At 38.8% G+C, this 26,677-nt stretch overlaps 1 protein-coding gene and 1 long non-coding RNA gene across 6 annotated transcripts in view; one reads left to right on the top strand and one right to left on the bottom strand.

The window, feature by feature from the left end:
- The window catches only part of bnc2 (basonuclin zinc finger protein 2), a 472,589-nt gene that overhangs the window by 79,618 nt on the left and 366,294 nt on the right, over nt 1-26,677 (bottom strand). The gene's annotated exons all lie outside the window — the stretch shown is intronic.
- On the top strand, nt 7,763-9,819 carry LOC134296594 (uncharacterized). Its single transcript, XR_010003388.1, has 2 exons — nt 7,763-7,900; nt 9,590-9,819. It is a non-coding gene; the product is annotated as an uncharacterized LOC134296594 (long non-coding RNA).

Genomic DNA, 26,677 nt, shown 5'->3' with positions numbered 1-26,677 from the left:
CCTGGTGGTTCTCAACCTGTGGGTCCCCACTTGGGGACCCACTAGTTGAGAACCACTGTTCTAGGCAAAAGTATCAAATAGCCTCCCAGATAGACTAATATGCTTATCAATGGACTACACATACATTTTAATGAAGAAAAATTAATGTCTTATGCATACCTCCAAATAATTGAGATAAATGTTTATAAATGTTGTTAAATGACAGGGATTAGGATACTCCTGTGACCAATTTATTAGTTTTTGAAATTGTGGCTAATGTTTTTCCCCTTATCTTTGTTTATGCTAGAAGTACAAATCCAAAGCAAGTACATTCCAGAAGGATTCCTTGATAAAGGAGAGCCTGGCATTGAAAACAGAAGCAGTGGGTCAATGGGAAAAAAACAGGGCTCTGGGTGACTGGAACTGCCTTTGGATTTAAAGAATGTGCCTTGTTTTGCACCTCTTGAATTCCAAGAGATTCAACATTTTGAAGAATTGAAGGAGGTGCGCATTTGATGTTGATTCTGGTCTTCAAGTCAATTATTCTATTGAAGCTAAATTTGCCAGTTGGGTTTGTTAATTCTCAAAAAGTGATTGAATGTGTGTCTTGAGATAAAGATTACACAATAACCATAATTTAAACCTCGGTGTCACATTCACTTATTCAGCAGAAATTCATTTCCTTCTAACTTGTGGCAAACACATAACTGAAGAACATGAAAGCTTGCTTTCAGTACTAATGATACCATTGACTAAAGAAGACGACATGTAAAAGATAAAGTTGATGCCCTTTTGAGATAATAAAGAGCTAGGTCATCTTGGGTAAAATTCCCTGATATATTATTACCTACAAACTGTTTGTATATAGACTCACTAAAACTAGGTACACAAATTACCAAATGAATTAACCTACATCTGAAAATAAATTCCAAGCTTGTTGTACAAGCAATTTAAATTAATGCTGTTAATTTCACATGGAAACAACTCTAAAAGAATGTTTGCGAAGATCATTCACATTATTTCACATCCCAAAATTCCATTTTATCGTAAGTGATAACTGGAAAGCCACTTTTGCCTGACTTAAAAATGGGCTGTGGAAAAAAGATTTGTCTGAGTGCTGCATCTACACTATAAATTGAGTGCTTTTTGACACAATTTTAACTGTCATGGCTCAATGCTATGGGATACTGGGATTTATAGTTTGGTGAGGCACCATCACTTTTCAGCAGGGAAGACTGAAGAACTTGTAAAACTACAACTTCCATGATTCCACAGCATTGAGTTTCTGCACTTAAAGTGGTATCAACCTGCATTAATTTTACAGTGTAGATGCACCCTCAGACCCTCCTCAGTGAGTTGAGCCCTCCTATTTACATGCTTTCATCTGACTGTTGTGCTGCCTATGCTCGTTTTACACAACTAATTCTCTTTACCCTTCTTTCCAAAATTCCAAGGGAAGAGAAGGATTTAGAGGAGGTTGAATGAGAAAAAAAATTGAAGCAAGACGATGATCGGTATAGACAGAAAGTACAAATATCAGTCAGTCTGTCTACCTTCTATATAGTAGAAGGTATCTATTTAAACAGTGGGAATGATCAAGTTAATTGCTTCATGGCAGATTTGAGGGATGATCTCCTTTTCAGAACTACCGAAAGGTTGAAAAGTCCATGGCAGAAGATTCGAAATTGAAGGAAGGAATATTCTCCAAAATCTTCAAAGACATTCAGATCCTTTGTGTAAGGAAGACTAATGAAATAGCTTTGGACTGTGCCAAGTTGTAAAAAAAACTGTTCCAAAAAACCCTCAAGTCAACCACACACGCTCGCACGCACATACCTTTAAGTGATTTATCAAAGAATGATGGGAAAACCACATCAGTGTTTTCCAAATGCTTGTATCTCCAAAACACCTTGTCCAATTATGCATGCACCTTCCAGAAAAATGAAGCAAAAAAAGGGAGAAGACCACACACACAGGAGACATACAGCATGTGAAATATAGTTCAAGTTAAGAGAAGGGAGGGGAATGTTCTCATATTTGGCTTTCTATTGTAAACTTACTATAACCTTAAGGACAGTGTAGGCTTAACACACTACATCCCCCTAAATTGATAAATGGGAGCAGAAGGATGTTGTGATTCACCACAGGCGTGTATTCAATTTCCTTGTGAGTTACAGCACTAAGCCACAGCAAGAGAAACACAAACATGCCCACACACCCTGCACATAACATGAAAAGCGGTGTTTATTCCCAAGGAGATATGGTACAATGGTTTGACAATGACACATATCATTGGGTGTTACAATCCTCAATGTTATTGCAGTGAAAAACTGTTCCAGGAATTCTGGTGTGGATGCTCCATGCATGGTTGCCATCTGCAAATGTGTCAACTAAATCTAATGTAAACTGTCTGATCTAAAACAAATGGAAGTCCTGCAAGTACTAGGGCAGAAATCTGTTAGGAACAGTTCCTCCACATGAGAAAATATGGAAGTAAAGATGCCAAGGTCAAAAAGATCTCTTGGAGCTGGATAAAGCAGACTGTCCATGAAAACACTGCCTTAAGAGGGTTGTTGTGTGTTTTCTGGGCTGTATGGCCATGTCCCAGAAGCATTCTCTCCTGACATTTTGACCACATCTATGGTGAAACGTCAGGAGAGAATGCTTCTGAAACATGGCCATACAGCCGGAAAACACACAACAACCCTGTGATTCCAGCCACGAAAGCCTTTGACAACACACTGCCTCAAGAAGCAGTAGCTTTGTAGGAAGTGAAACGTAGTACATAGGGCTGCATCTGTACTTGTTTTTTGCCATAGCAAAAAAGTATATCATCAGAACCCTTTTAAGACACTGATAGGCTTGAGGCAGATTGTTCATTTGAGGCTACTTCCCACAGCTTCCTTGTCCATTATGCATAGGGAACGGAAATTAATGGGATTCTGAAAAATAAAAGAGTTGGCAGCAATGAGGCTATTCCAACGTTGATGCAGTCCCCTGTATGTGTCAATTTCCTCTCTTGAGGGAGGGCTGGGATGATTGTTTCCTGTATACTCCCTACTAAAAAGTCATGGGTATACAGAGCCCATTAGGAATGTGAAAGCCAGGAGAGAGGAAAAGGGGGAAAAAAATGGGGCCACATCACATCATTTTACAGAAAAATAGAGATTTATTTTAAAAATTGATAATGGAATATTTTATTTTAGAATAGAATATTTAGGACAAGGTGTTCATACATTTTCCCTGGAAATTACTATTTCTAAAAGCTTTAACAAGAATAATATCAATAATAATAATAATAATACGAAATCCAGCATATCTATCTTGTTTGCTGTGTCATAATAAAATATATTATTATTATTATTATTATTATTATTATTATTATTATTATTATTATTATTTGGTGCCATGCCAAAAGATCTCAGCCGGCATTTGGAAACAATAGACATTGACAAAATTACGATCTGCTAACTGCAAAAGGCCACCCTACTGGGATCTGCGTGCATCATCCGAAAATACATCACAGTCCTAAACGCTTGGAAAGTGTTCAACTTGTGATTTTGTGATATGAAATCCAATATGTCTATCTTGTTTGCTGTGTCATACAATAAAATAATAATAATAATAATACTTTATTTATATTCTGCCCTATCTCCCCAGAGGGACTCAGGGTGGATTCCAAATATAAAAGGCAAACATTCAATGCCCGAACACAACAACAATACACCCATAATAATGAAAATTGACAACCCAACATATAAACACAAATTATGACTTAACAACTAAAATTAAATTTTCAGACAGAATTCTTCAGACAGAAAGCAAAGAGTCAAAACATCAAACAGAAACAGTTCCAGGGCACAGATACGGATGGTAGTTATTAATCTGAGAAATAACTGAAGTATTACCATCTATTCCTCCTCCTCTTCCTCCTCCTCATAAGCCAGTGAGCAAAGGTATGCCTTCAGCTGTTTCTTGAAGGTGGGGAGGGAAGGGGCCATCTTTAATTCCTTAGGAAGGGAGTTCCATAGGTGGGGGTGGCCACAGAGATCGGATGGGGTGGGATCAAGAGCAGACCTCCTGCGATGACCACAGTGTCCGAGTTGGTCTATAGTGGGAGATGCGGTTCGTCCAATAGTCTGGACCAGAGCCGTTTAGGGCTTTAAAGGTAAGAACCAGCACTTTGTATTTAGCCCAGAAGCAGATCGGCAGCCAGTGGAGCTGCTGCAGGATGGGAGTGTTTCTCTCCCTGAATAGCGCTCCAGTTAGTAGCCTGGCTGCCAATCTCTGGATCATTTGAAGCTTCCCAACTATCTTCAAAGGCAGCCCCATGTACAGAGTATTGCAGTAGTCCAAACGGGATGTGACTAAAGTGTGGACTATGATGGCCAAGTCTGGCGTCTCAAGTACGCCCCATAACTGTAAGGTACCAAGTCTTACACTTATGTAAGACTCGGTAGAAAATGATACCCTTCCAGTTCCTGGTCTTAGTTTCTTCTCAATTCTTTCTATGGAATTGAGTAATTTTCAATGCCAGTTGGCTCAATGAGGAATTACAAGAGGTTAAAAAAATAATTTTCTCTGTTTTACTCTTGTCGATGGTTCTTAGGAGGTGTGGTTTTGTTCTAAATAAACTGGCAACACCAAATAAGTTCCTTACATTTCAGCATCTTATAGCTTTAACTGAAGGGAAAGAATTCCATTTGTCACTACTGTATATATAAGCTAAGCCTTTCATATGTGAACCATTATGATTTTATGCCAAACAAAACTACGTACAATAGAATTTATTTTTCTAAGTGACTTTCAATTGGTAAAAGGTGTTAATATAGAATTTGTAGTATTTTTAAATGCCTATTTTTCCATCTAAATTGAAAAAAAAAACAACAGAATTTTTGGCTTCCAAATTTCTGGAATTGTTTATATCTCTATCAAAGCTAATGAAAGGCAACATATAGGAGACGCCTCATTGATCCAAACCTGCTAGTAAACTTATCTACTAGACAAGCGAAACCAAAATTCAAATGCTGCTTTAAGACTTTTCATTTCCTCTCCCATTTGGCTTCTTTACTCCCAGTTGCTCCTCCTTGCTTGCTCTTCATAAAGGAAGCTAGCAAAGCACCTTAATAACAAATTGTAGGTGGAGCGTGAGATGACCTCTTCTGGTACAGTAAGTACATATAAAGCCAATTATAAAATTATAAAATACCTAACAATGCAACATTAAAAATACTACATAAACTAGCTCCTGCATCGTTAGAAGCCAAGTAAAGTTCAATATTATTGAAAACTTAAACAAGAGAATTTTGAATGTAAGTATGAATTTAGTCATTTAAAAAACTACAGAATGCATACTGATTGAAACGGAGTCTTTCTTAATGTGATGAGGTCCAGAATATTTTACACAGAGCTATAGAAGGAAAAGTGGTGATTTTATCTTTTCTTTCAAATACATTGATTTATTTTCTATTTTTTCTTCCTTGTAGGATGGAGGCAAACACTTGTGCTTGTCCAGATGTGTTACTGGGACTGCCACACTCATAATCCCTCACTGTTGGCCAAACTGGCTATTGATATGTGAGTAGTGATTCAATAATATCTGAATGACCCCCTACATGCTCTCTCACTCATTTCAGGTTGTTAAATTGTGGCTAAAGATACACATTTCAGGTAGCCTTGGTATTAGTAGCAGCACAATCATGTACACTGAATTAATCCTGTGGTGGTATTTATTTTGAAGCCAGAAATAACAATCCTATTACAATAAGCAGCAAGCTACATTTTTAAAAAAAAATGAAGCCGTCAATCCGACTTGTTCTAGCATTATTAATGACACAAAATATGTATTTAAAAGAAGATAATAACTAGGATGGAAACACAGAGAGGAGCCCTTCACTTAAAACTATTGCCCTGAAGCACAGAATAAATTTCAGGTCCTCTTTTTTCTTAATTAAAAGATTTAAATCTAAGTAAATCTGCAACCTCCAATTTAGGTCCCTTGTTTTTAGACCTGCTAGTGATGAGAGTTCTAAGAAAAAAGCATGCTTGGCCCCAGAGGGAGGGAGTGGCTCAGGTCGCATACACAAATAGCTCAGTCTTGCTGACACAAGAGCAGCTGTGGAGGCAAGCTGAGCATGAGTGTAATGCTCTCCCTCAGGTGCATGGCCTTCTGAGTGACAAGAGTGAGAGAAAAACATTGAATTTATTCTTGCCTGGTCAAACTTCTACTTTGTAACTCAGAGGAGTTACTATCCTAAATTAGGGAATACTGTATGGTCAGAGAACACTTTATTTTCCAGATTTGCGGTTTTCAGACTTTTTAAAACTGGGGAAATCACAAAACCTTGGTCTGATCCACATTACATTGATACATAAGCCTACAGCATCATCATCACCATCACCACCACCACCACCACCACATGTGGCTCCTAACTCATCAGTACAAAGGCAATGTTTTTGTTGAGATGGGGATAATCCCTAGCCCAGTTGGCCTCAATAGTCCATTTTCAGTTCCTCCAAATGCTACACCCAAGAACCATATTGGTGCTCCCAAAGGGTTTCATGGAGCCCATGTAAATCCAACTTCTGTTCTAGGTTAAGAAAAAGGGTTTTGCTCACTTCACAATAAATTGATATCACATGGATATATATATTTTTTAATTCCTAAAATATACCATAAGCTGGGTAGAAACTTGATTTTTTTATTTGTATATGATAAGGCAGTGTGCATTAACGTTTTAGTTTCTTAGAGCACTCAGTTGAGTTGCCAGGGGTCTGGTCAAAATCTCAGGAAATGGCTGTGTATCTTCAGGTCTCTAGGCAAAGAATCAAATGTGGGCACCACCACCAGTGAAGTCGAATTAATTCTGATTTATATATGTGAGGTGGCTTTAAAGTCTGTGCTCCTGTGTCTACCCATTCCCATCTCAGACAACACATACATGTATTGCACTTGTGCATATAAGGATACCAAAAAGCTAAGCGTGTTGGAGACAGCTGATGCACATGCCATTTAGAGCTAGATAGAGCACGGAGATTCATTATAATGACTCATGAAACTGTTGTTTCATAAGCATTGGTAGTAGCAGAGCAAGTCTCCAAAAGCCTTCCTGAGGCCTAGCATTGAGCCTTTCGTAAGCAGTGACAGTAGCAGCAAAAGGCTTTAAAAATCTCAATATTCATGTGTGCTGTAAGTGCAAGTCATAGCAGGAATAGGAGCACCTGCTGCAGCCATAAAAAGTACTTTCTTCCCAGCTTTATTTTGCAGATTTACTTATGACCTCTTCACACGTCCACTGGTGGCGCTCATCTTCGACATGAGGCATGGGAAATCCAGTGACCCACTCCTTGCCTCCCCTCATTCCACCAGGAGGGTGATCATATGGGGGGGAAGCATAGAGAGCGTGTGGTGCCTATGGCTTCCCCGTTAGATTTAGCAACACTGGAAGCCTCCCATGTTGCCTGGGTGGTGGTGGCATGCTGGTTCTGCCCCCTGCACCCATGGAGCCGGCCGGCTCCGTGGGTGACTGGGGCTAGATTGGAGCTTGCTGCTGAATCTAGACCTGTCTGATGAGATTGTAAGTCAGTTGGGTATAACCAGGCTCTGGTCCTATTTAACTCTATTTCCATCATGAACCCAGCAGCTGGCTTCTTGCAACCAGCTGGCTGAGAAACAGTTCCCTTCAACCCTTGGCTACTTCACCACTGTGATGTCACAAAGACTCACCCCATAATATGAAAGAGCCAACCGCTGGCTCAGGGTTCAGACCTCAAATCCCTGGGAATGAGATGCTACTGACCTGAAAAGCCCACACTTAACCATTTTTAAATGGACATTTTTATGACAGACATTTGTCCCAATGACTCACACCAATATTGCCGCTATTCAGCAAAGTTTTGGGTCTTCATAGCACAACAATGGGTAAGGGACACATGTGAATACTACAGAAAACCATGACACCAGTCTTAAAATATTTTGTCTGCCTTCAGCCCAAGGCAATTGAGCACAGATGCATTTAAAACCATTCCAGCAGCATAGAGAGAAGGCTGAAAGGGGAGGGAAGGAAGGAGTGGGACTACTTGCAATGGAGCACCGCTATCAGTATGATTTGCCATTTGCAGAATTCTTATGTCAACAGGATCAGTAAACAAGTGTTAATATTTTCTACCATTGGGGCCATCCAAGGGGAATTGAACATAGTTAGTTGCAGAGAGTGAAGAATCAGATAGGAGAAAGGAATTGTGTCAGCCTCGGGAAGCTGGCAGTACACGTCTGACAGGAGCGTGAAGAGGAGCTGCTTCAAAGCTGAGTGGGCTGTGACCTGAATGCTGTACAAATCGTGGAGTCCTTACAAGTGGATCAATGACAGCATTTGCTGAGCTCTAGGCATCCCCGGTGCTAATGAAAGCCGTCCTTGAAGCCAAAAGAAAGGGCCTCTGGGCAGCGTAAAAACTGGTATTAGCAGAGGTTTTGTTATAAACCCTAGCTTCTGAGTGTGTGGAGTACCAAAGGACCCCTCCTTCCCTCTCCCTCTCCTTTTACTTCACCCCACCATCTCCCCTCTGGCTGTCTGTTTAGTGTCACTCAGTTGGGATGGATCCTGTTAAAGATCTGATGCTTACTGAGGACTCTGAGGTGTCTGGAACAGTCTGCCTCTAATCATAAACACTACAGCTGGCAAAGATGTGGTGGTGGGGGGAGATCACCTTGATCCATCGCACATCCCCTTTGATGTCTCTGCAGCAAACTCATTGCCCAAAGTAAATGGTACATGTTATTTTTTAAAAGAAAGCACACATGCATCTGTGCACACACACATACACACTAATAATAATAAAAAATGCCCAACCTTCTTGACATTCTCAAATCACAACCATATGAGTCTCAGTTCTATGCCTGGCTTCTCCTCCTCCTGCTCTGTTTAAGTATTTTGTTCTGAGAAACTGAGAGAAGAAGAATCTGACAATGATAACATGAAACAGGTTTGGAGATAATGGCAGATCCAGGAGAAAATATGTCTAAAAAAGAATTGGGCTGCCACTACCAAAAATGGAAGAACTCTCACGCCAAAGATCACTAACTGTGGTGGCCTTAAGCAACAGACTGTAACTGATTCCACAGAGGGCTGCTGGTGGATTCCAGACCCTATGTAGCATAGCTTTTACTCAACCAATGTTTTAATGAACCTGTTATGCTCCTGACTTTTTAAGAAAATCTTTCTTTAAAAAAAAAGAAGTTTTTTGCTTAGTACTTTGTCATTTGCTTAAATATTCACAGTGTTTTACATCTGCAAGAGTCTGTCCTTCTCTATCACTAGCTCTAATTCAGCATTGGTAGCAGAAAAGTAAATACACAAGAGAGAAAGTGAAGGAGCCACACTGAAATATGTCACTCCATTTCCCCAGACTGATTAAACCCAACTAAAAAAACGTCTAGACAACTTAAACTCTAAGCAAAATGGTGTTCTCATTGCCAAATCAGGGCAGCTGGATCTCCTGGATCTGCCATTATCTCAAAACCTGTATCATGTTATTGTATGTTACGAAATAGTTGAAGGGTCTAGTTCCTTTGAGCCAGCATATAATACTAATTCCTCACATGTTGTTGCAGCTTCTCCTCAGTCCATTTGGGGTTCCACAGAACTACATAATCCCAGCTGAGAAAGATTACAACTTCTACAACCATTTGAACTGCTGCTTGTCATTTAGCCCACAGGAAGCTTCCCTCATCAGACTAGGCAGTATGTAGCTGCCAACAGGATCAGCAGTCTAAAAAGGTAAGAGATTGAGATGTGTACACTCAAAGGTATAGTAGTTGCCTGAGAAGTACAGTGCTCTCTCCTCCTATACTTCTTCAGTGTGCTCACTTAGCTATTAGGAATGGCAAGCAAGGAAAAAAAATGAAAGTGAAGGCCTATGCTTTCTTCTCACTTTCCCCACTATCTGCAAACTATGTATTTTTGAAAGCCAGGGTAGAGAGTGAGGAAAGTAGCTATTTGTGGCCAATAACCATTTTGTCATTTAGCCCACAGGAAGCTTCCTTCATCAGACTAGGCAGTAACATATCATATGTAGCTGCCAACAGGATCAGCAGTCTAAAAAGGTAAGAGATCAAGATGTGTACACTCAAAGGTACAGTAGTTGCCAGAGAAGTACAGTGCTCTCTCCTCCTATACTTCTTCAGTGTGCTCACTTAGCTATTAGGAATGGCAAGCAAGGAAAAAAAATGAAAGTGAAGGCCTATGCCTTCTTCTCACTTTCCCCATTGTCTGCAAACTATGTATTTTTGAAAGCCAGGGTAGAGGGCGAGGAAATTGGCTATTTGTGGCCAATAACCATTTTGTGGTTATCCACCAGACTCAAATCAAGGAAGGGCTTCATGAGAACCACCACTCCTCTTGATGTTTCTCCAGCAACAGCAAGGGTGTCCCTCTGGGCAGCTAAACCTGGCAATTCTAACTGGATGGCCCCCCAAGAGGGTCTTCCTCCAGGGGCAAACCAGGAATGGGCAACTTGGAAGTCCCTGAACAGACTCAGAAGTGGAGTGGGCAGATCAAAAGACAACTTGGCAAGGTGGCACTACCTGGAGGAATCCTCCACCTTGTGTGACTGTGGAGCTGAACAAACAACTCAGCATATGTATGCTTGCCCACAATGCCCTGCCTCATGTACGGAGGAGGAGTTGTTTAAAGCTACAGACAATGCGGTTGCTGTTGCCCGCTTTTGGTCCAAAACTATTTAGTTGCTTGTGATTTCTTTTCCTTTTTATTTTATTTCCATTATTTGAAATGTATTTGCTGTACCAATGCTTTTGACATGAAATAATACCATTTTGTGCATGCCTGTTTCTGCAATTTTTCTTTAATTTTTTGTTAGAAATATGGGTGAAGCTCCAGGGTGTTTTTCTTCTTTCTATGGACCTGGCAACTAAACATCTTACCTTCAAATTTCATCTCATTCATGTTAGCAGCTCAAATAGTAATGTCATTCAACCTGGTTCATACAAACCAGTTGTTATTTTTTAAAAAGATACAGAGGCTGGTGAGGTTAAAGAGGGAGTCAAAGGGAAGGAGGACAAAGAGATTGGAGAAGATAAGGGGGTGGAAATGTGAGAGGAAGAGAAGAGAAGAGAAGAGAAGCTGGCCATGGGAATCACACCAAGAGCCCCATTATCTAGGGTGATTGTGCCAAAGGGCTGGAAGAAACACCCTTCGGACACAGGGAGCAACATCACAAGCTCCTAGAATCCTGGTAGAGGCAGCAAATATTACCAGGTGAATGGAGATTGGCAAGACACATTTACATATATTTTGGCAAAAAAAGAGAGACTGAGTTAGTAATTAATTACTTTGAAAGACATTACTGCCCAAAGACACTACTGTACAAATAATGCATGTCTTCATTCAAGAGTTTCCTTCTGGCATCACAGTATGTGATGATTCCAAGGCTTACAGGCTGGCAATATAAGCATATTTAATGTGAGTGCAGTTAGAATGCACTTCACAGGAATGCATGCCAATACTATAAAATTTGTTCTTACAACTCTTACTTTTCACTCTGAAATTCCTTCTCCCAACCTAATACCATTTCATTAAAACCTAAGTTATGATTATTATATACTGGATGTGGCATTATATATAATTTGCAGAATCTCTAAATCTTTTTTTTTTTTAAGTAGCTTTTAGTTTAACACAGCCTCAGAAAGGATGTAAGCAGCTGGAAGTCAGCAGTTCCAAAAAGAGAGACACAGGGCCGTGTGTGTTTTGATTAGACTAAGTATTAATGTGCAGGATATCAAGTTACGTTGCTTCAAATTGGTCAGTGTCATCTTGACACAACTGAAGCAAAGGAGAAGTGACACACTGTAAATGAAACGCAGTGAAAAGCACAAGGGAGAGTAAATCACCCTCCCATGTCACGGCTGGAAAATTTGGGAGCTGCCTTTCCAAACCTATCTGAGATTTTGCAGGCTATTTGGACTGACAAGCGTTCCCTGAGATCCCACTGAAGGCTGCAGATTCAGATAAGATTCAGATTTATTAAGTTTGTGCACACTTGTACCAAGAGACAGTGCAAATCTATGTCGCTGCTGCTGGGGGAGGTGAACTCGGTAGAGTTGTAAAATAGAGGTTTACATACCCCTATATGGAAATTTCTCACTGAGTTTCGAAATATAATTGAATAACAGACCCAGAATGTTACAGTATCTACCTTGTTAAGTCATTCATCTTTTCTGCATATGATATGGAAGCTAGGTAAACAGACACACAAATCTTTTTAAGTGCTTATGTTCCACCCACCATATCCCCCTTCCCCACCAAAAAAAAAACCAGGACAATATCCCACAAACATTCAATTACAGTTCATAGCAGAACCCAACACTTCAAAGATAGCAAAATATCTTATATTACTCTCATGGTTAGAATTTTTCAGATTCGGAGACAGCATTGACCAAGTTGGAGTGACAGTGCTTTTTATGCAATAAAACGAGGATCAACATCGGGCAGTGCAAGAATTGATAATGATACAAATGTCATGAGGGCATTTTGGTCACATTTGTTTGATGCGGAATCACTGTGTATCAGTTTCATAACCAAATACATTGCAGAGTAGATTGTGAAGTTCAGTTGCACATCTAACCAACAAATGGCCCACATGTTTCACTAAGATTGATATGACAAAATATATATATATAAAAAAAATGGATGGAGTTTGATAAATTTCATTAATAACTATTAATATAATGTTTTAAACATTGTTTTCCCTATGGAAACATCTGAATTTGTTCCAAAATTACTGAACTGAAGCACAGAAAACCAAAATAAAATTTTGCTATTTTTCATGCAATTTTTACCTGGAATATGGTAAAATATTTTTCAAACATTTTTTAAAAAGAGAGAAATTTTGTAGGTCAGCAGTTAAAAATTAAAAAGAAAAGATCTAAGTCCAATGGCTGGTCCTGTTCGAATAAATTGCTATATGGTAAATCAAATAAATCTGATCTGGTCTGGTTGGTTTTGTTATCTTTATTTATTATTTGACTTATGTCTTTATCTTTAACTTATGTCTTTTTGAAGAAGTTGCATTAATGAATTTTAAATATAAATTGCATAAATTTTGTTTCCTAAAAGGCATTACTAATTGTTCTAAAATATTACTTTTATGATCATTTAAAATTACTTATATTCCTTTTACAAAAGGCCCATCCTCCTCCTGCACAATAGAATATATTCACACACACATACACAAAGAAGTGTGTGAAAAGCTTTAACAATATGATTATTAGACTTTGAAGGAACAAACTCTATATCATCATTCCAAGATCTTAATTCTTGACAGGGGTCAGCTGTATTTATTCATCAGAACCTTTTTCAGATCTTGTTACATAGTCAATAGGAAAATCACATAGACAATAATTTACATTTGCTGATATCAACAGAGGAAGATTTTAAATTCACCCAATATTGCTAGGGAGATGGAATACCAATTGTTGTTGACCATGCCACATGCTCAATTCTAATTCACACCAAATGATAAGCATTTTCCCTAAAGGAAGTATTAATTCCCCTGCTCTTAATTGCAGGAAAGGTATACCCAGAGCTATTAACTAGAATTGTGCTTTCTGTGAAAAGCATGCTCCTTGAAACACTTGCCTGAGATTTGTAGTTTAAGGAAGCTATTAGAGTGTGGTTTATTCAGAGAAAAGACGGCAGGAAACATCAGGGAAAGAGCAAACAGAGAAACCACCCTTGTTACCTTCCCAAGAAGCCTTCTCCCATAAAAGAAGCCATGAGCTCAATTTGCAAGCTTCCATGAAGCAAAATGGTTTATATCCAGAACACATTCTGGTTATTGAAATGTTGAACCTTGGTTATTCAAGATAAAATTAACCAAGTGAATGATTCTAACATTGTCCACTAAAATCTCTACAGGCACTGTATTCAAAAACTAAATCCTGTAATGGTAACAAATTAAAGGTAAAGGTTTCCCCTGACGTTAAGTCCAGTCATGTCTGACTCTGGGGGTTGGTGCTCATCTCCATTTCTAAGCCAAAGAGCCGGCATTGTCTGATGACACCTCCAAGGTCATGTGGCCGGCATGACTGCATGGAGCGCGGTTACGCTCCTGCCGGAGCGGTACCTATTGATCTACTCAGATTGGCATGTTTTCGAACTGCTAGGCTGGCAAAAGCTGGAGCTAACAGTGGGTGCTCACTCTGCTCCTGGAATTTGAACCTGGATCCTTTCGGTCTGCAAGTTCAGCAGCTCAGTGCTTTAACAGACTTCGCCACCGGGGCTTCTGGTAACAAATTATAGAATGAGAAATTATAGAAATGTGACAACTTAACAGAAAGGTGCTTAAATTAAAGCTTTAAAAAGTTCTGAAGATGTAAAATTCACATTCATGAAAATAATGGGAATATGGTGTCTGGAAATATCTCTGACACCAGAAAACAAGCACTGAAAATCATGGAAAAGCAGACTAGGAAACCAGTGAGAAAACTCTGTGGTTGTGCTGAGTTAATCTAACCGATTTAACCTCTAATTTTCTACATTCATAGCAGCCCCCAATGGCGCAATGTGTTAAAGCGCTGACCTGCTGAACTTGCAGACCAAAAGGTCCCAGGTTCGAATCCAGGGAGCGGAGTGAGCGTCCGCTGTTAGCTCCAGCTTCTGCCAACCTAGCAGTTAGAAAACATGCAAATGTGAGTAGATCAATAGGTACCACTCCGGCAAGAAGGTAACGGCGCTCCATGCAGTCATGCCGGCCACATGACCTTGGAGGTGTTTACAGGCAACACTGGCTCTTCAGCTTAGAAATGGAGATGAGCACCAACTCCCAGAGTCAGACATGACTGGACTTAACGTCAGGGGAAACCTTTACCTTTTACCTTTCTACATTCATAGTAAAAACCACCAACTTATTTTCTGGGTTTTAGTAGCACAAAGGCCGGATCCTTTATAAACTAACACATTTTCCCAATGTCTACTTTTTCAATCCATAACCCTTTTTATCTGTGCCATTTCTTCCAATTAAGTAAGTAAAAATAGCATGAGGAAAAGCAGAGATCTTGTGCTGTTAAGACATAGAGGCTAGGGACCGCATCCCTTCAATAAATTTCTACCCAAATTGGGGGGACGGAGAGGTTTCTGAAAATATTTTAAAAGCAGATCTTCTGGTTTAATTATGAACAAGCAAGGATGTCAGGGTAGGGGACAAAATAGAATTGACTCATAAATGTATGCCCAAACTGTTGTGCACAGTGATGTTCAAAACAACACTGGAAAACTAAATTTGAACAAAAGAGTACATGTCCAAAGGAGGCAAAATACCTAATTTTTGCATGCCAGTTACTTTCTTATTCAAAATTGACCCTTTCTGGTGACTTTTACTACATGGTGTTCTAGATGTATTTTTACCCCTGTAAACCACACATTTGGAACTCTATGGAGAAAAAGAAATGGAGGTAAGGACCAATAATGAACAGAAAGGCAGCTGGCAGGGGAAAAAAAATTAAACATCATGCCCACCTGCTGCTGCCACTCACCACTCTAAATTGTAGTTGCCTGAGGCTTCTTTTCATTTTAAAAAACTGGCTGGGGATTTACATGTAACATTTAGTTTTCCCCTCAATAGTTTCAGATTCAACTATCATCAGCAGAAGTTGAGGACATATAGAAAATGGCAATGCCTATGAGAACTCGTAGGTTCCAGAATGTATGGACATAGATAGTACTTTGCAATTTAGATTACATGTAATCCTTTGCCACTAGTAGGGTAATTACATAAATCTGTGGCAAAAGGCTTTCAACAAATTTTGGGTATCCCCAAAGTCAGCATAAAAATTTCACCCTAAAAATTACAAACAAGAATGCTCTAAAACAGTAAGTTCTCCATCTTTAGATCTCCAGATGTTCACATATGATTGCTTGCAAAGAAATGTCAATTCCTGCACAGAAGAGGCAATTCTCAGTGCAGAAAATGCTGTATTTGCGGATTTATTGTATATAAAATTTAAACATGATTGATATGCACAAAAAATTGGATTTTCTATACAGAAATTTTCTCACAGAAAATGCAAAATAAGACCATGCAAATTTTGTACAAAATAAGCCCTGACTTGGAAATAGCTTTTGAGAAGTGCCATATTTCATCGATTCAAAGACACACTTTTCGGCAAAAAAATTGAGGTTCAAAAAGGGTGTGTGTCTTATTAATGGGCTTTTAAAAATAAAATTAAAGAATCAGGAGCAGTGATTGAAAGAGCATGAGGGAAACCAGCTGTCCTGGCCAGCCCCCAGAAAGCCTCCCCAGTCCCATGCCCGATGCTGCCACCACCTCCCCAACCCCACACCTTTTGGGCTGCTGCTGGTTGTCATGGCTGATGCACATGTGACTTCTGTGCTCTGGGCTGTTGTCATTGATTGCTGCTGTTGATTGCTTACCACCTCAGTGTTCCTAGGTTTGTCTTTAAGGAAGAGGATTGAAGGTGGCTGCTGGAGAACTGTAGCCCCTCTCTCTCTGGACGTGGCAGCAGCTAGGGGCAGGAGCAGAGAGGAAAAAGTCCTATGTACCAGAATGTGAGGCAGTGGGTCTCCATTGCATCTAGCACATAGGCCTTCTTCCTCCCATCGCCTCCTCGCTGCTGCTGCCTCCAGCAACACTTAGGCAAAAGCATCGACTAAGGCCAGTAATAGGGCAACAGTGGCAGCGCAAAAGGAACATTTACCATGTAGTGTTTAGGGTGAATAACATAAGATATGTCTGGTCACCTGCCAGTAATGTTTTAGTGTTGGACTTGGTTTGAGAACAGCCATATTCAAATTTCTAGTTGGCCATAATACTCATAGGGAGCCCTTAAGCCAGCTACTCACCCTGACCTACCTCAAAAGGTTGCTCTGAATATAAAATAACTTTAAGATTTATGTATTCCACTTTGAAGCCCTTGGAGGAAAGGTGGGATAGGAATGCAATAACACATTTAACATAATTCATATACAGTAGAGTCTCACTTATCCAAGGCTTGCTTATCCAAGCTTCTGGATTATCCAAGCCATTTTTGTAGTCAATGTTTTCAATATATCATGATATTTTGGTGCTAAATTATAAATACAGTAATTACAACATAACATTACTGCATATTGAACTACATTTTCTGTCAAATTTGTTGTATAACATGATGTTTTGGTGCTTAATTTGTAAAATCATAATCTAATTTGATGTTTAATATGCTTTTCCTTAATCGCTCCTTATTATCCAAGATATTCGCTTATCCGAGCTTCTGCCAGCCCGTTTAGCTTGGATAAGTGAGACTCTACTGTACCATAGAATGCAAAAAAGCATGTGTATATGGGCATGGGGGCATATTTGTGGCTCCTAAAAGACATCTCCTCCTTATGTTACTACTTGCTGCTCTACACATTTTAGTAAAAAAAAAAAAGGTTTTAAAAATATTTTCCCTCTTTCTTATAACCCTTTGAATTATTTAAAAAAACATGTCCACTGATGTTTGTCCTTTAAATTTCCCTATGGATAGTTTTAGCATCGGCTTTTCAAAAGTCCACCAGCTATAAATCCCACTTATTTAATCACTTGCTTAAAAATGGCCTTGCGAGGTGGTTGAAGGCCAATCTTAAAATTTTAAGGGTGACAAGGTTTTTTGTTTCTACTTTTTATGTTTTAAAAGGCAATGCAAGACTATGGTAAAAAAAGATGTTGCCTCCCACCCACCTTTCCCCTCCTAACTCTGCTTTTTAAAAAAATCTATGACAATTCCTCTTCGGAAAAAAGCTTCTGACCACATAAAATAAGGAAACTAAAAATAGTCTTTGGCCAGAGGCATTTGTTCATTATATAAATCAGAGAAGCACACAGAAATGGACACAAAGTGACTGATAATGCCCAGTGAATTCCTAATGCTTGGCTAAAATGATTTGGGTGCATTGCATGCAGATGTCAGGTATTTTAATAAAGAGCTCCATTGTTCAGGGCCTCTCTTACTCCTCCATAGCTCCCAGCGCTCCTTTAGGAAAAGAGGGAGGGGAAGGAGGGGGACAGCGATTCCAGCTGGGCTTGGATCCTTGTTTAAGTCAGGAAAACCACAGCTCATAAGCAAAGAGGAAGCATAATGTTCTACAAGGACAAAACATTAGCAAAAATGTCACTCAGCCCCAATTCCACATGTTGGCTGCCATGGCCTCTTCCTCCAAGCATGCCCGACTGATATAAATTCCATCTGCTCAGCAGCCAAGTGACAGAGAAGAAATACCAGCATCTGGTCTCTATTGCTGTCGGGTTTTTGTTCCATGTTAGACCTTAGCTGAAAACATATGAAGAGATGAAGGTGCTGGCAAGCGACTAAAAGGCTGCACTGGCACAAGAGAGACTTTCTGATGCTTTTCACACTTCACTCTGGATTTTTACAGGGGAAAAGGAGGAGACTTGATAAACTGCTCTCGGGGAGCCAAGAGGCCTGGAGGTCATTTGGTCTTTGAAAGTGTGTGTGTGTGTGTGAGAGAGAGAATGTATGTGACGATGTGAGTTTCAAACTGAACAGCACTGCAATTTTTGTTAGTGGAACAAAAGGTAACTAAAATTACAACCTCACTTACCTAGGAAAGTGCAGCCCATTCACTCAATGGCATTTACCTCTGAGTAGATACATATACGATTTGCATTGTAAATCTCACAAGAATGTGACCCTTCAGTTAGCCCTCCATTCCCCCCCCCCCCCCCAAAATAATTTTGGATCTGCTCCCAAAGTACTTTAGATTCTCTGGAAGAGCAGCTGGGAAATGCCAAAAAACCAGACTATCTTTCTATTAACCCCACTATGTCTGCAAGATTGCTGTATTAGACCAAGGAGATCTAATATATAAGTAACACAATATTTTTCTTTTTTTTTTTAATTAGTTGTTTTCAACTATAGTTGCTAAAAATACATGAAAGGGTGTGTGTATGGGGAAGTCTTTAATATTGTCAAAATTAGAATTATAGCTTTGAACAGTTCTTTTTTTAAAAACCACCCCCAGGCCCTCAACAGCTAACATGCTTGATGGGGGATTCTAGAGGTTGGTATCCCTTGAAGTAATTTTTCCAAGTTCTGCTTTGCTTAAGATAAGACTATTTCTTAGTTTAACACTCTAAGACATGGAAAAAAGACAATGACAGATTGCAAAACACAAAACAGTCCAATGTTTTCACCCCCCCTCCGACACAGTTTCACAAATATTGAAGTATTATAGATGCAATCAGGTCCATATTTCACACAGAAATGTAACTTCTGTTTATTTATATGCACCATCTCACCCCCTGCTTCTGGGTCAGTGGGATTCCTTTTGCATCAGAATGTCATTTCATTTGGGAGAAAGGGCCACAAACCTGACAAGGCGAAGCGAAGCGAGTGAACAGCAATCAAAATGACATTATAATACATATATACACACAAGTAGGAGAGAACTAGTGGAAAAGACAGCTAGTGAGAGCTGCTCCAAAGAATGCATAAATTTATAATAGAGCCTTAAAATGTTTAATTATTAATTAGAATAAAAGAAGCTTTTATTTAACAAACAAGAAAATGCCACCATGAGCTTCCCATCATCTATGTTCAGTCACAGAGATAATGGCATGTGGTCTAACTTAATGATTTCCAGCAATGCCTCTCTGTGTTTTCATAACCATATAGGCTCTTCTATGCAGGAAGGACACCATAAAACCTATGTGCCATTGAAAATGGGAAAGCTTGAATTGTACAAATCTAAATATAATTTTCCTTCCTCAAATGAAAGGCCTTTGAAGGATACAACATTCTAAAATTCCCACATACATTTCATCAAAGAGAATTGCTTCCTTTCTGCTTGTGGAATTCTTTATTCAATAGTTATGTGGCTCTTAGGATCTAACACACTTTTGATTTAGGTATACACGTCTACAGTAATCTTGTGTGGATGAAAAATTATGCTCTTGCTGTAACTCAACAAACCTGGACTCCTACTCCTAATGCAGTAAAGCATCTTCATACAATAATACCATATGTTGGTCCAGTGTAGATTATTTGTGATTTTAACACTGAGATTTGTGAAATTGTGAGATACTCAGTAGAGCACAGTTGATAAGTAAACAGGCCAACATACTGAGCTGTAAGAAGTAGAAGTTAAATGTAATGCTGTTATTTTTCTTCTGAATCTGTCCCTAAGATGTGATCTTCACTCAATTCAAACCTTTAGATACCGTGACAGTTTGAAACTTTTGGTAAAACAATGACTGCCAATTTTCAGATACTATGAGGGTTATCCAGAAAGTAGATTACGTTTTGGAATTAAAAATGAACGCAGCATTTTGGCGACGATGCGCAGCTGCGGAAAGGGGTGACCGGCTGGTTAAGGATGTAAGCAGCAGGGTTTTGTGGGGAAGGAGTTGCCAAGCTCATTCATCGCTATGATAAGTGCCTAGATTTGAATGGCGACTATGCTGAGAAGTGGTATTTGGGTGTGGCTTTTAACTGCATATGGTAAATGTTTTCTCCTATACTTTGTTCATTTTTAATTCCAAAACGTAATCTACTTTCTGGATAACCCTCGTATTTCCTGTATCCTACATACTCCATCTGAGACCTTGTTCTAGAGTTGTAGGATATATGAAGTACAGCTATGGACACAGTTTTTTACTGTGTGGAACATTTTTCCAGATGAGACATTTCCAGTTTGATTCTATACTCTTAGATATTTGGTTAAAATATGAATGCCAAGGCAAAGTGTGTGGTTACTAAAAAGATGATGATGGTGGGATGGGAATAAGAAGAATGTTTAATAAATTGGAGGAGGTTGAAACCCCTTGGCACTGGAACGAAATTTAGTTTTATGTGGGCTTGCTATGATATATTCATTTTTATCATTCTGAACCTTTTTATGAAGATAAATTTCTTATATATGGAGTTAATTCTTGGAGTTTGGATCAAATTTCTATTTCAGGTGAATGGAGGAAACTGCAAGATGAACAGATGAACAGAAAATGTATTCCTAGAATGGACAGTTCTCTCCAACCAAGCAATACATTCCCAAACTTGCCCTCATAGTTTTTTTAAAAAAAATTGCCATGTGAATACCATTGCATTATTTAGCAAACACATACCATGAGGGACAGTAACATATATATTGCACATTTCCTTACTGCCACCCACCAAATGTATTCATCATCCTAGCTCAAAAGAGAAAGTGTTTTTACAAGATTTCATACTTGTATTGTAATATTTTTAAATATTATTAGGTCATTCTGAATGCAGTTTGAACAGGCTATAAACCATAAAGGCACCACAACCCATCTGATCCTGGAAGCTAAACAGGATGAACTCTGGTTAGTACTTGGATGGGAGACCAAAAAATACAAGATGCTATAGGCATTTCTTGCCTAAGAAAACCCTATGAAATTAACGGGATCCCCAAATGTTGACGGGCCACTTGAAGACAAGACGTAGATGGAATACCATTTATGTTAGAAAAATTGTATGCAAAAATTTTCATTCACAACAATCTCATTTCATTTCATAATTTCATTCACAACAATCTTTCCACAAAAGATGGAAACAGAACTAATTATAGGAAAAAATGCCACTCACTCAGAATATTTTAAAGAGCAACAATGAACTAACTGACAAAACAAACGATGACCTCCGAAAGACACACATTTTGTCCATAGCAGTCCATGGGTTAAATCTGAAATCATCTGAGTGATCAATGAAACTGCAAATCATTTTTCACTCCACCCTATGGGGCTTTTTCAACAGCCAATATTTGGAATTTTAAACTTATTACAATTCACAACTCCTGCAATACACGCTTGATGATAGTTTTGTCTTTCTCCTAAAAAGCTCAGATCAGGTGATGGTAAATGTCACCATCAAAGATCTTAGGAAGGTGAGACAAACTTTCATTTTTTCTTTTACTGGGCAATAACCAGAGCATCGCAATCAATATTGGTATATCATTCAATATTACATAAACTTCATTATCCTATATTATGGGCAACGGAAACCACCCAAATAACAACACTGAGATCTATATAGCTCAAGCCAGAAAGATTTCTATGTAGCTTATTGCTTACAATGGTGGTAGATATGGCATTTCTTAAAAGGCAAGGCAGAACTTTGTGAAGGCTCAGTTTTGTTTAGTACCTTGCTGTGAAATGCATCAATGTAATTCCCCGGAAGTCAAAAATTTGAAACAATCCAGCTGCCGCAAGGAGTGACTAGCTGATGGTTGGTGTGAGCTTCAGAAGCAGGCCAGAGCATTGCTCTAGTGTGAATGACAAGTGATGGGTCAAATCGCAGGGGAGCTACCGATGAGTTATTAATGGTGACAGGTACACTACCTGGGAGACAGGTTGAGAGGGGAAGAAGATTATTTATAAGCGAATAGTTAACAGCTGTACCTACTGCTAAGCATTACATGGATGCCACAAACTGTAGAATTCAAATCGCGGGTTATTCAAGCACGAACAACTGCCTGTCACCAAACTTGCAGTGCATCGCAACAAATTAAGGTGGGAAAGATGAGATGAGGTTGGAGCAACGCCTCGATCAGGAAGGCAATGTTATCATGGAGGCAAAGATAAGAGCTGAGAAAGGGGCAAGCTAACTACAAGGTGAATTATGATTCTTAATAAAAACGATAAATTGGCAAGAACAGGTTTTTAATTTTTCCTGAGGGTCTTTTATAGCAGAACAGATGCTGAATGCATCCAGTGCTGACAAAAATAAATGAGGAGAAAATCACAAAAAAGCCAAAGGAAAAGGGAAAGAAAAATGCGAAGTTTTATTTTACTGTAAGGAACAAATGAAGTTCTGTGGAAATAATATTTAACATATTTCACTACAGGTGCAATTTCTGATTTGTGAAATCTTTGAGAAACAACCTTAATTGGGAAAGGACTGATAAACAGTTAAACAGTTGTGATCATTGCTACATGTGTAAAGGAGTTATTCTAGATCTCTCTCAACAGTCTGAATATGGTCATATTAATGAGTGAATTTGCTGTGATAAACTGGAAGTATATAAGAATGATTTTGTCCTAGTGAAAGAACAAATTGTGCCTACGTGCCATTTCATACCATATCTCACCTTTTTAAAATAACATTAGACTCTCCTTCCCATAAAGATAGAACTAAAAAGACTATGTATAAATAACAGGGGAATTTTTCCTTTCCTCTGCTGTCTTTCATTCCAAAGCACAGAGCCAGAAAATGTCCATTGTTCTGTAACTTTTTCAGCTATAGCCACTGTAACCCAAAGGATAAGGTTTCCAAGCTTTGAATTCCACACCATCTAACAAGAAGGTTTCTGTTCAGATTTCCAGGCTATCACCTATATCTCCTTCAGGATATTTTACACTTGCCTCACCTTTGTTTTTAATTTTTCTTTTCCTAGTGACATGTTTTCTCAGTAGGACATGAAGGGCCGGGCTGTGGCGCAGCTGTTGAGCAGCTGCCTTAAATCACTCTGACCATGAGGTCATGAGTTCGAGGCCAGCCCGTGGCGGGGTGAGCACCCGTCAATTAAAAATAAAAAAATAGCCCCTGCTCGTTGCTAACCTAGCAACCCGAAAGATAGTTGCATCTATCAAGTAGGAGATAAGGTACCACTTATAAAAAGTGGGGAGGCAAGATTAACTAATTTACGACCTGGAATGAGGAAGTGCCGTCAGTGTGGATGATGAAGCAGCTGCTCCCCCCTGTGGCCAGAATCGAACATCCCCTCAGAAGAAGGTTAACTTGCCTCTGCGTGTCTCTCTCTGTCTCTGTTTGATGTGTTTATGGGCATTGAATGTTTGCCCTATGTGTGTTATAATGTGATCCGCCCTGAGTCCCCTTCGGGGTGAGAAGGGCGGAATATAAATACTGTAAATAAATAATAAAAAAATAAATAAGTACTGTGCTAGATAGTATCAGCTATTTGTTTGGAATAAAAGGGGAATGGGGCTTAATTTTTGATATGAACCAGCACAACTTTGTTTCACAGAAATTGAACTTAATTGTGCTCAAAGTTTTGTCTCCGTATCCCAAACCTTTTCTATGAGTAAAGACATACTGTATATACTCAAGTATAATCCTAGTTTTTCAGCCCTTTTTTTAAGACTGAAAAAGCCCCCCTCGGCTTATACTCGAGTGAGGGTCCTTGTTAGCTTATATTTGAGTCAGCTTATACTCGAGAATATATGGTACATTTATTATTTTTCTCTATTATTATTATTATTATTATTATTACATTTATTTCACTCTGATATTATTGTTATTATAATTGCATTTATTATCTTACTCTATTTATTATTACATGTATTATTTTCCTGTATTTATTATTATTATTATTATTATTATTATTATTATTATTATTATTACATGTATTATTTTACTCTATTATTATTAAAAGGATACATAAGCGCATTTACATTGAAGAAGATGAGAATAATGATTTGATCAGAGTTGGACAGTCTTACCTTAAATTTGAGCTTTATGTAAATATTCAAAAACATTTAACCTACTGATGCCTCAATTAATGTAATTTTTGGTATCTATTTTTATTTCTGAAATTTACCACCCTCGGCTTATACTTGAGTCAATGCTTTCCCTTTTTTTGGTGGTAAAATTAGGTGCTTCGGCTTATATTTGGGTCGGCTTATACTCGAGTATATACGGTAATTTTAAGCACTTTAGAATATCAGAAAAGTACCACTTGTAAAAAGTACAGGCCTGGATTCTCATCTATCACTCCTATTTTTTTACAAATAATGTGATGTGATTGAAATGCAAAAAGTTTTTTTAAAAAACAAACACACAAACAAACAAACAGAATCTACTACACCCATTGTCACTTGTGTTCCTGGATTTCACTTTAGTACTTTAGTTGCAATATTTAGTTTGAAAACCTAAACAAGAGTTCAATAGAAACAGAAGGTAGCTTTAAAAGATTTATAAAAATAGTCACCTAAAGCATTTATATGAATATACATTGTGAATGCTCTTTTAAACATGAGCTGTCAAATTATGCTTTCCCCCTTTAGTTTGGCAATCCTACATACCCAGTAGCTGATATATATTGTGTTCTGTTGCATTCAACTTTTAGGTCTGTATTTCTGATTCCTATCAATGAATCTTCAAGAAGCTTCAAACACTGTCTCCAAAAAATACTGTCCATGTTGACGTCCAGGTACTGTAGGCTATATTTTAGAGGAAGGAACTGGCAAAATGACTTCTGAGTATTCTTTCCCAAGAATACCCTACAAAATCCAGGTGGTCATCACAACTCAACAAGCAACTTGAAAACATGCTGTCCACTGACCATTTCATTCCTTTAAACCCTACATATTGCTGATTTGGGACTTCATCAGATGGAGGTGGGGAAAATGGGGGAAAGTGGGGGGAAATCATCTTCTTGCATCTTCCCTCCCTATCCCCTTACTCTCAATCACAGAAGTCCGAAACCTACTGGGCACTAGAACTTATTGTAGTTGGTGGAAAAAAAGGAAAACAAAGTTTAAAACCTAGAATTAGCGTCAAGATTACAATGAAAGAGAAATGATACCTTGAAATTATGGTATTCCTAATGATTACATTATTTTTTAAAAAAATTACCATGCCAGGCTCATGAAGCAAGATTCTGGGAGAGAAATGTCAATACTTGGTAGGAGACTGCCCATAGGAATGCCCGTGACTTGTGACTGAAACAATTCAACAGGAGTAAATTTGACAGATCCCACCCCACATGTTTCCCCCCACTTTCTCCCATCTCCACAAGAATCATGAGCTCAGAAGACAATTTCTCCCCGTCTCCTGCCCCCGTTTCCAGATACTTTTAAAACAACACATCACAGACAACAGGCAAAATCTGTTTACGTCGTTTCTTGGGCTCTGTGATGTTTTGTCAGGGAACTGTTTTAGAAGTGTGTGGAAATTGAGGGGGGGGGGTTTGCATATGATGAGGTCCTTAGTAAGTTCCACATTTTATGACCTACTACAACAAGAGGGTTGTGGACCAGCCAAGTGTACTATACTTTCCTAAACCACTGCTATTCTCATAGACATGTGATTTGTTTGTATTTTTCTAGGGAAATAAACAAAAAAACCAAATGGGAATGTACAACAGAGTGAAACTGAAATGAAGAAATATAATAAGGTTTGCCAGAAGGTGACTGGGTTAGGGAGAGTTACAAAATGGTGCTTGAATGATCAGAAATTGTTGCAGCCAGTCCAATAATTAAAGCATAGGGAGTGATGAAGAACACTCATTCCCTATGCCTTGGGGAAGAACACACACCAGCAGCAACACACCTCCGCACATACATGCTGTGCCTTGCCCAGCAGAACATTATGGGTCCCTTTCCCCAGGCCACTTCTTACAAAACTTCCATAGATGTGCCAAGTGCCTGTTATGACAGTGTGGCACATTGCTGCATTGCTAAAGGATAATGAAATGTACAATAAGCAGGAGCCCATTTCTTTTCCAGCTGCTGCCTTCACCTACTTTGTTGGGAAGAATGTAGATTGTAACTTATCATTCATGCCTGTGTCCCTGGATTTTGTCTCATGTGTTAGACCCTGAAATTAGTCACAGTATCGGTTGCGCTCTAGCAATGCCCAAACCCAATTACCTGTAAACTTTAAAAATGCCCCAAATTTATTCTGTCACTATTCTCTTATAGCAATCCCCTC

This window comes from Anolis carolinensis, chromosome 2 (assembly GCF_035594765.1).
Source record: "Anolis carolinensis isolate JA03-04 chromosome 2, rAnoCar3.1.pri, whole genome shotgun sequence".
In the NCBI taxonomy this organism is placed as follows: Eukaryota; Metazoa; Chordata; class Lepidosauria; order Squamata; family Dactyloidae; genus Anolis; species Anolis carolinensis.
The sequence above is the reverse complement of the archived record's forward strand: the minus strand, read 5'-3'. Positions and strand labels throughout refer to the sequence as shown.